This window comes from Triticum aestivum, chromosome 4B (assembly GCF_018294505.1).
Source record: "Triticum aestivum cultivar Chinese Spring chromosome 4B, IWGSC CS RefSeq v2.1, whole genome shotgun sequence".
Classification (NCBI taxonomy): Eukaryota; Viridiplantae; Streptophyta; class Magnoliopsida; order Poales; family Poaceae; genus Triticum; species Triticum aestivum.
In genome coordinates, this window is record NC_057804.1 from 423,218,019 (window position 1) to 423,225,792 (window position 7,774).

A 7,774-nucleotide genomic window follows, 5' to 3' on the forward strand; every position below is an offset into this window, starting at 1 on the left:
TCTCAAGGCCATAAGGAGGCCGAAAAGCAGCTTCTGCATACCAGAATACCTTCATCTAGCCCCATGCAGGAGGGAGCTGACAAAATAGACTGGGTGCTGCACCACTATTGTAGGGAGGAACCCTAAGTGAAGATCTTTCACGAATTGGAGGGGGAATCCCCAAGAACAAGATGAACACAAGAGAGAAAACAAGAGGAACACTCAAGAACAAGTCCAATCACACATCCACTAGACCAACAAACACACAAGACCCACAAGGTACATGAACAATCAAAGGGAAACAAGATACATGGTAGAGTTCATCCCAATCCTATGAGGAGAGAGGTCTTGATGATCCTATGATGAGGATCCTTCTCCAAGAGGAGGGCTTGGAATCCACAAGGGGATCTTCTCCCTTAGGAGGTCATGATCTCCATGAGGAGGAAGATGAGCAAAGCTCTCTCTTTGTCTATCAAATACTTTGCTATACCACAAATGACCTAGGAGATGCCCTTATATAGTTTAGGGACGAAACAAGTTGAGAGAGGGGGTTACAAAGGCCAAAAGGCCAAATACATGCGGCTGGACCAGAGGGATCCGGGCACCCGGGCAACATGGGCCGGGCACCCGGCCTGCTCAGGGGCGGTTGGAGGGGGGACCGGGCACCCGGGGCCCCAAGGCCCGGGCACCCGGGGGTGTGCTGGAGGCCAGCAGGGGAGTGGCCGGGCACCCGGGGCCTCAAGCCCCGGGCACCCGGGGCAGCGCCCAACGGCTGGAGGCGCGGGGGCCGGGCACCCAGCCGGCCAAGGCCCGGGCACCCGGGGCGGGCAGGGGCCTCGCCCAGCAGTAGCCGGGCACCCGGGGGCCAAGTGGCCGAGCACCCGGGGCGGCCAGGGATGCTGCCAGCTGTCGCCTGGGAGACCGGGCACACGAGGCTGCAGGTGGCCGGGCACCCGGGGTAGTCCGGGACCTCCGCCTCTTCATGCTCCGCGTGATCTTCTTCCATCCCTTCCTTCTCCATGGTCGCTTGTATCTCCGTCCTAGCATCTGCATGATCAACACCTTGACACCTAATCATGCATGGTACTTCCATTTGAGGTAGGACCCAATTCTCGTGTGAAATAGAATGGAACTCGAAGAGGAAAGAAGTGACCTTGTTCTCGATGTTGCGTGCATGTGCTCTTGTCATCGGTCCTCGAGGTGCTTGACGAGTTGTAGTAGAGTCCATGGGGATGAGCGAGGGATGCTCCGCATCATCTCCCCCCACCCTTGGGAGAGATCTGTCCACGGATCGTGATCTTCATCACCATGGGAAAGAGAGGGCGTCGCCGTGTAGAAGTTGACAACCACCAAGTACTCATCATGTTGAAGCTCGAAGTGGGCACTCTCCAATGTCGCACCGTCTTGTAATCCCTTCAAAAGGAGCAAAGATAACAAGAACTTGGAACAACAAATGTGGTTGGCATTAAAGCAAAACCAAGCATTCAAGAGGTGATTCACCCAACAAGTGTTGTCATCAAGCATAGCATATGGTGTGACAAGGGAGTGTGGCATGGCATGTAAGCACGTAACTTGAGCACAATCAAGGATATCATGGAAACAAGCATATAAATGTGAGGTAAAGATGCTAAAACAGTTGACAAGAGAACAAGCATCAACCTCAATATCATAGCAGGCATGCATAAAGTGCTCGATAAATGGTCTATGGTATGCATCAGAATCATCCACAACACCAAAGAAAATGATATGTCTAAACACATGCAAGTGCAAGACAATCCAAGCATAATGTGCATATGGTGTAGTGAAGAAAGTGTGGCACTCAACACAAATGAAATAGCAATTTTTCATCATGTGTGAGGCAATCAAATCAATCATGTGACAAGCAATGGGACATGGCATACGTCAAGTAATGTCAATGTTGCAACCAAACATAAGATAGGAGCAAGTATGTATCATGGGTGGTGCACTACACGAAGCAAGCATACAAATCATGTCGCATAAACTAGTGGGGCGAAGATGCAACCCACTAGAGGAAATCATGGAAATCATGTCATGTGAGCAAATGGTAGATATAGGAAATGCACATGACATATCGCAAGCACGAGCACAAAGCATGATCATAGTATCATCATAGGCATGGGTCATAGGTAGAACATGGCAATAACAAGCAATATCTCCACCAAGCTTGCAAATACACATGCACGTAGTAGAATCAATCATCATGTGTAATGCAAAGCATGGGTCACAAATACATGGCAAAGGCATAGGAATGAGCATATCATGCAACGTGAACATGGCAATATGGGTGAGGGAGTCCTGGATTAGGGGGTGTCCGGATGGCCGGACTATGACCTTTGGCCGGACTCCCGGACTACGAAGATACAAGATTGAAGACTTCATCCCGTGTCCGGATGGGACTTTCCTTGGTGTGAAAGGCAAGCTTGGCGATACGATATGAAGATCTCCTCCCATTGTAACCGACTCTGTGTAACCCTAGCCCTCTCCGGTGTCTATATAAACCGGAGAGTTTTAGTCCGTAGGACGAACAACAATCATACCATAGGCTAGCTTCTAGGGTTTAGCCTCTCTGATCTCGTGGTAGATCAACTCTTGTATTACCCATATCATCAATATTAATCAAGCAGGAGTAGGGTTTTACCTCCATCGAGAGGGACCGAACCTGGGTAAAAACATCGTGTCCCTTGTCTCATGTTACCATCCGCCTAGACGCACAGTTCGGGACCCCCTACCCGAGATCCGCCGATTTTGACACCGACATTGGTGCTTTCATTGAGAGTTCCTCTGTGTCGTCACCTTTAGGCCCGATGGCTTCTTCGATCGTCAACCATGACGAGGTACAGGGTGAGACTTTTTTCCCCGGACAGATCTTCGTATTCGGCGGCTTCGCACTGCGGGCCAACTCGCTTGGCCATCTGGAGCAGATCGAAAGCTACGCCCTGGCCATCAGGTCAGGTTTGGAAGCTTAAACTACACGGCCGACATCCGCGGGGACTTGATCTTTGACGGATTCGAGCCATGGCCGAGCGTGCCGCACTGTCTCGATGGGCATGATCTAGCTCTGCCGCCGGACAGCGCCCATAGTGCCGCTCAGGTGTCCGCTCCGACCATTAGCTCGAAGCGAACTGCGCCAGTCGGGGACGGACGGTTGGACGCCGCCCCCGGAGCCGCAACCTCTACGGTGATAGAGCCGAATACCAGCCTAGTCCTTTGCAAGGCCCGTGACTCCAAGGTGCCGGCCTCCGTTCCAGACTCCGAATATTCCGCACCCCTTCCAATCGAACCCGATCGGGCTCCGATCATGGAGTTCACTGCCGCGGATATCTTGCAGCACTCGCCCTTTGGCGATATCCTGGATTCACTAAAGTCTCTCTCTTTGTCAGGAGAGCCCTGGCCGGACTATGGTCGGCAGGGTTGGGATGCGGACAATGAAGAAATTCGAAACCCACCCACCACCCACTTTGTAGCCACTGTCGACGATCTAACCGACACGCTCGACTTCGACTCCGAAGACATCGACGGTATGGACGCCGATGGAGGAGACGACCAAGAACCAGCACCTATAGGGCACTGGAAAGCCACCTCATCATACGATGTATACATGGTGGACACACCTAAAAGAAATGACAACGAGGATCAAAAGGGCGCAACCAGGGATCGCTCCCTCGAAAAACAATCAAAGCGGCGGCGTAAGCGCCACGCCAAGCCCCACCTCGACAAAGACACAACCATAGAGCAGGGCAAATCAACGGAAGACGAACATGCCATCGAGCAACCGTCCAAACAGGGCGGACAACCCGAACAACCCATCCCCGAGAAAGATAAAAGTCCGGACGACCTCATGCCGGACAAATTGCTGGAACATCAGAACCTCCACCAAAGGCTCGTTGCCACTGCACGTAGCCTGAAAAAGCAGAAGCGGAGGCTCAAAAAATGGAAGATGCACTCAGGATCAGATGGGGCAAAGTACTCAATACCTCACACAAGTACGGCAGCAGTCGTCACACAAAGAGCTATCCGAAGCGGAAACTACTACCGGAATTTGATGAAGAGGCCATAGATCCCCCACAGTCAAAAAAACAAGGAAGCCACAAGGTCGGATAGACGACCCCACGATCGATCTCAAGCGACAAAGGGCACCGCACTCAATACGGCGCACGATCCGCCCAAGGATTCGCATCAAAAAACTGGCCCAACCAGATCCATCTATGGGCCAAGAAAGCAAGCTCCAGTGAGCAATGCAATGCAAAAAATATCCGAACATCGCGGCATACCTACATACAGGCGCGCCGCACATCCCCTATGTTTTACCGATGAGGTGCTGGATCATGAATTTCCAGCGGGATTCAAGCCCGTGAACATAGAAGCATACGACGGAACAACAGACCCTGGAGTCTGGATCGAGGATTATATCCTCCACATACACATGGCCAGAGGAGATGACCTCCACGCCATAAAATACTTACCCCTTAAGCTCAAAGGGCCAGCCCGGCATTGGCTTAAAAACACCATGGGAAGTTGGGAAGCGCTCAAGGATGCTTTCCGGGCAAATTTTCGAGGGACCTATGTCCGACCTCCGGATGCAGATGATCTGAGTCATATAACTCAGCAGCCCGGAGAGTCAGCACAGAAACTCTGGAACAGATTCCTTACTAAAAAGAATCAGATAGTCGACTGTCCGGACGTCGAGGCCCTAGCAGCTTCCAAACATAGCGTCCAAGACGAATGGCTCGCCAGACACCTCGGCCAAGAAAAGCCAAGAACAATGGCCGCATTAACAAGCCTCATGACCCGCTTTTGCGCAGTAGAGGATAGCTGGTTGGCAAGAAGCAGCACCAGCGACCCGAGCACATCCAAACTCAGAGATGCAAACGGGAAACCGCACCGTAACAAAGAACAGCGCCGAATCAAGGATAACAGCCCGATGAGCACGGCAGTCAACGCCGGATTCAAAAGCTCTCGGCAAAATTAGAAAAAGTCACCACACAAAGATGACAGGGACGAGCTGTCTAACCTCAACAAAATCCTGGACAAAATATGTCAAATCCATAGTACTCTCAGGAGACCTGCAAACCATACCCACAGAGATTGTTGGGTCTTCAAGCAGTCTGGCAAACTCAACGCCGAACACAAGGGGCTCGACACACCAAGCGAGGATGACGACGCACCCCACAAGCAGAACACCGCAGAACAAAAGAAGTTCCCACAAGAAGTCAAAACAGTAAATTCACTTCAGATGACAAAAGGGGAAAACAGAATGGCGCTTACGAAGACATGCGCCATACGGCCAGCCCTAGAGGAGCAGCGCCACTGGTTGTTACAACCAATCACCTTTGATCATCAGGATTACTCCAAAGCCCAGAACGCAGGCTGGACTGCCTTGGTCTTGAATCCAATTATTGACGGACTCCAATTTACACAAGTCCTTATGGACGACGGCAGTGACTTAAACCTGTTATATCATGACACAATCCGCAAACTAGGGGTAAACCCAGCTATAATCCTCCATGGCAACACTTCCTTTCAAGGAGTCACGCTGGGTCCAGGTACCCAGAGTATGGGTTCCCTTTCGTTAGAAGTCACGTTCGGCTCACCCGACAACTTCCGAAGCAAAAAGCTAACATTCCACATCGCCCCATTCGTAAGTCGCTATCAAGCGCTACTGGGACATGAAGCTTTCGCCCGCTTTAACGCAATACCACATTATGCATCCCTTACACTTAAAATGCCCGGCCCACGAGGCATCATCTCTTTACAGGGGAATATCAATTGACCCCCAAAGTACGGGTAATGGTGCTGCCGCCTGGACAGCCGCACACTAATCCAGCCCTACTATCCCGGACACATCTCGACGAGTCCGGCGTAAACATACATAGGCTTAATAGCCGCATAACCCTGTACAAGGGGCTCCGCGTGTTCACGCCAGGAGACAATACGGCTCAATTCTTGCTCCAACTATATTTTGTTTATTTTAATATAGATTTCTCGCACGCTTATTTTTTACTAAGTTCCTCTCTTTCGCAGACGAACATCATGCTACGCCCATCCAGGATATGGCACAACGGAGACACAAGCGCAGATGTGCAGTAGGGACCCGTTTCAAGGATTCTTTTCAGATTAAGACCCTGCGTAATCCTTTTTTACTGTCTCTTGTTGACAACATCCCCCGGTTTTCGCTATAACCAAGGAGGAGGCTGGCGTCTTGGCATGTGGCCACGCCAGAATTTTGCGCGTACCTGGACACCAGGGGCTTTTTTACCAAGGGCTCTATTTCGGCCCGTCTTCATAAAGACTGAATACCTTAGGGAGTGTTCGGCGTCGCGAGTTTGGGCTTATATGCATCAGCTCCGAATCATATCTTTCGTCAAATGTTGGGTTTGCCCGGCTCCTGTGTTTTGCTGCCTTACGTTTCGTTATATCGGCTAACGCGGCACGAGGAGAACTACTGCGATTGTGCCCCGGTTCGGCCAGGCGAGCACCTCAGTAGAGAAAGCCGAAAACTGACTGTCATGATATAGCGAGAGACTGGTCAACCACTCGATGACTCTCGGAATCTTTAGGATTCCTCCGCATTAACGAAGGACCGCTTCCCGGTCAGGCACACACACGCCCCGAATTCGAGCGAGCGCGGTGCCTTTAGGGGCTATTGAGTAGCCCCAATGTCAAACTCCTATGGCTAAGTGAAAGTGATAAAGCATTATATTCCGGTTGCCTAGTTCGCCGCGCTATCACCTCCTTTGTAGGACCAAGACGTTGGATTAAGTGTGAAAAGGTGCCTTTTTTGAGAACACCCCCGCATTACATGCGTGGGGGCTGAAGCCAACGACTGCCATCTTTCAGGTTATATACACATATACATTAACGGCCGCACAAGAGGTATTATAATTCTTGCAAGCACAAGTATAAAAAGCTTTTATAAAAAAGGGCAACCTGGTGCATGTAGCTCCCACTTGCGCAGGGTCCAGGGAAGGGTCCGACCACTTTGGGTCTATAGTACGCAACCTTTCCCTACATTTCTGTAAGAGGCTGTTTCCAGGACTTGAACCCATGACCTCATGGTCACAAGGCATCAGCTTTACCACTGCGCCAAGGCTCCCCTTCAAAAAGGGCAGCCCGGTGCATGTAGCTCCCGCTTGCGCAGGGTCCGGGGAAGGGTCCGACCACTTTGGACAATAGCACATGCTATTCGAACACAACATCCTTCGAGCACTGTGCTTCTATTAAACGAGCACCCGGAAGAACTTCCTCAAAGTAGTACCTGGCAGGTACCCGGCCTTCGTCTGAATCCCGGGATGCAACAACACTGGCCTTCATATCCGCCCAGTATGTCTTGACACGGGCAAGAGCCATTTGTGCACCCTCTATGCATGCCGACCTCTTCATTGCATCAACATGCGGCACAGAACCAAGGAACTGCTGCACCAATCCAAAATAACTCTTCGGCTCTGGATCTCCCGGCCACAAACGACTCGCAACATACTTCATGGCGAGTCCGGATAACCTGTTCAGCTCCGCCCAGGCGGCCAAACGGTCGGATACCGAAAGTGGGCGTTCGGGATTGTGGAACTGCGACCAAAAAAGTTCTTCCAATTTATGGCCACCTCGACCTCGGAAGTGTTCGGTTGCGTCTGCCGCACTCACTGCCAAATCCAGATAAGTGTTTTCTGCACTGTCGGTCTAACGGAGCATACCTAGGATCCCCGAACTTCATCCGCAGCATATAGGGCCTTCCAGCCGTGATATCTCCGGTCTGACGCAGCTCCTCCTTCATAGCTCT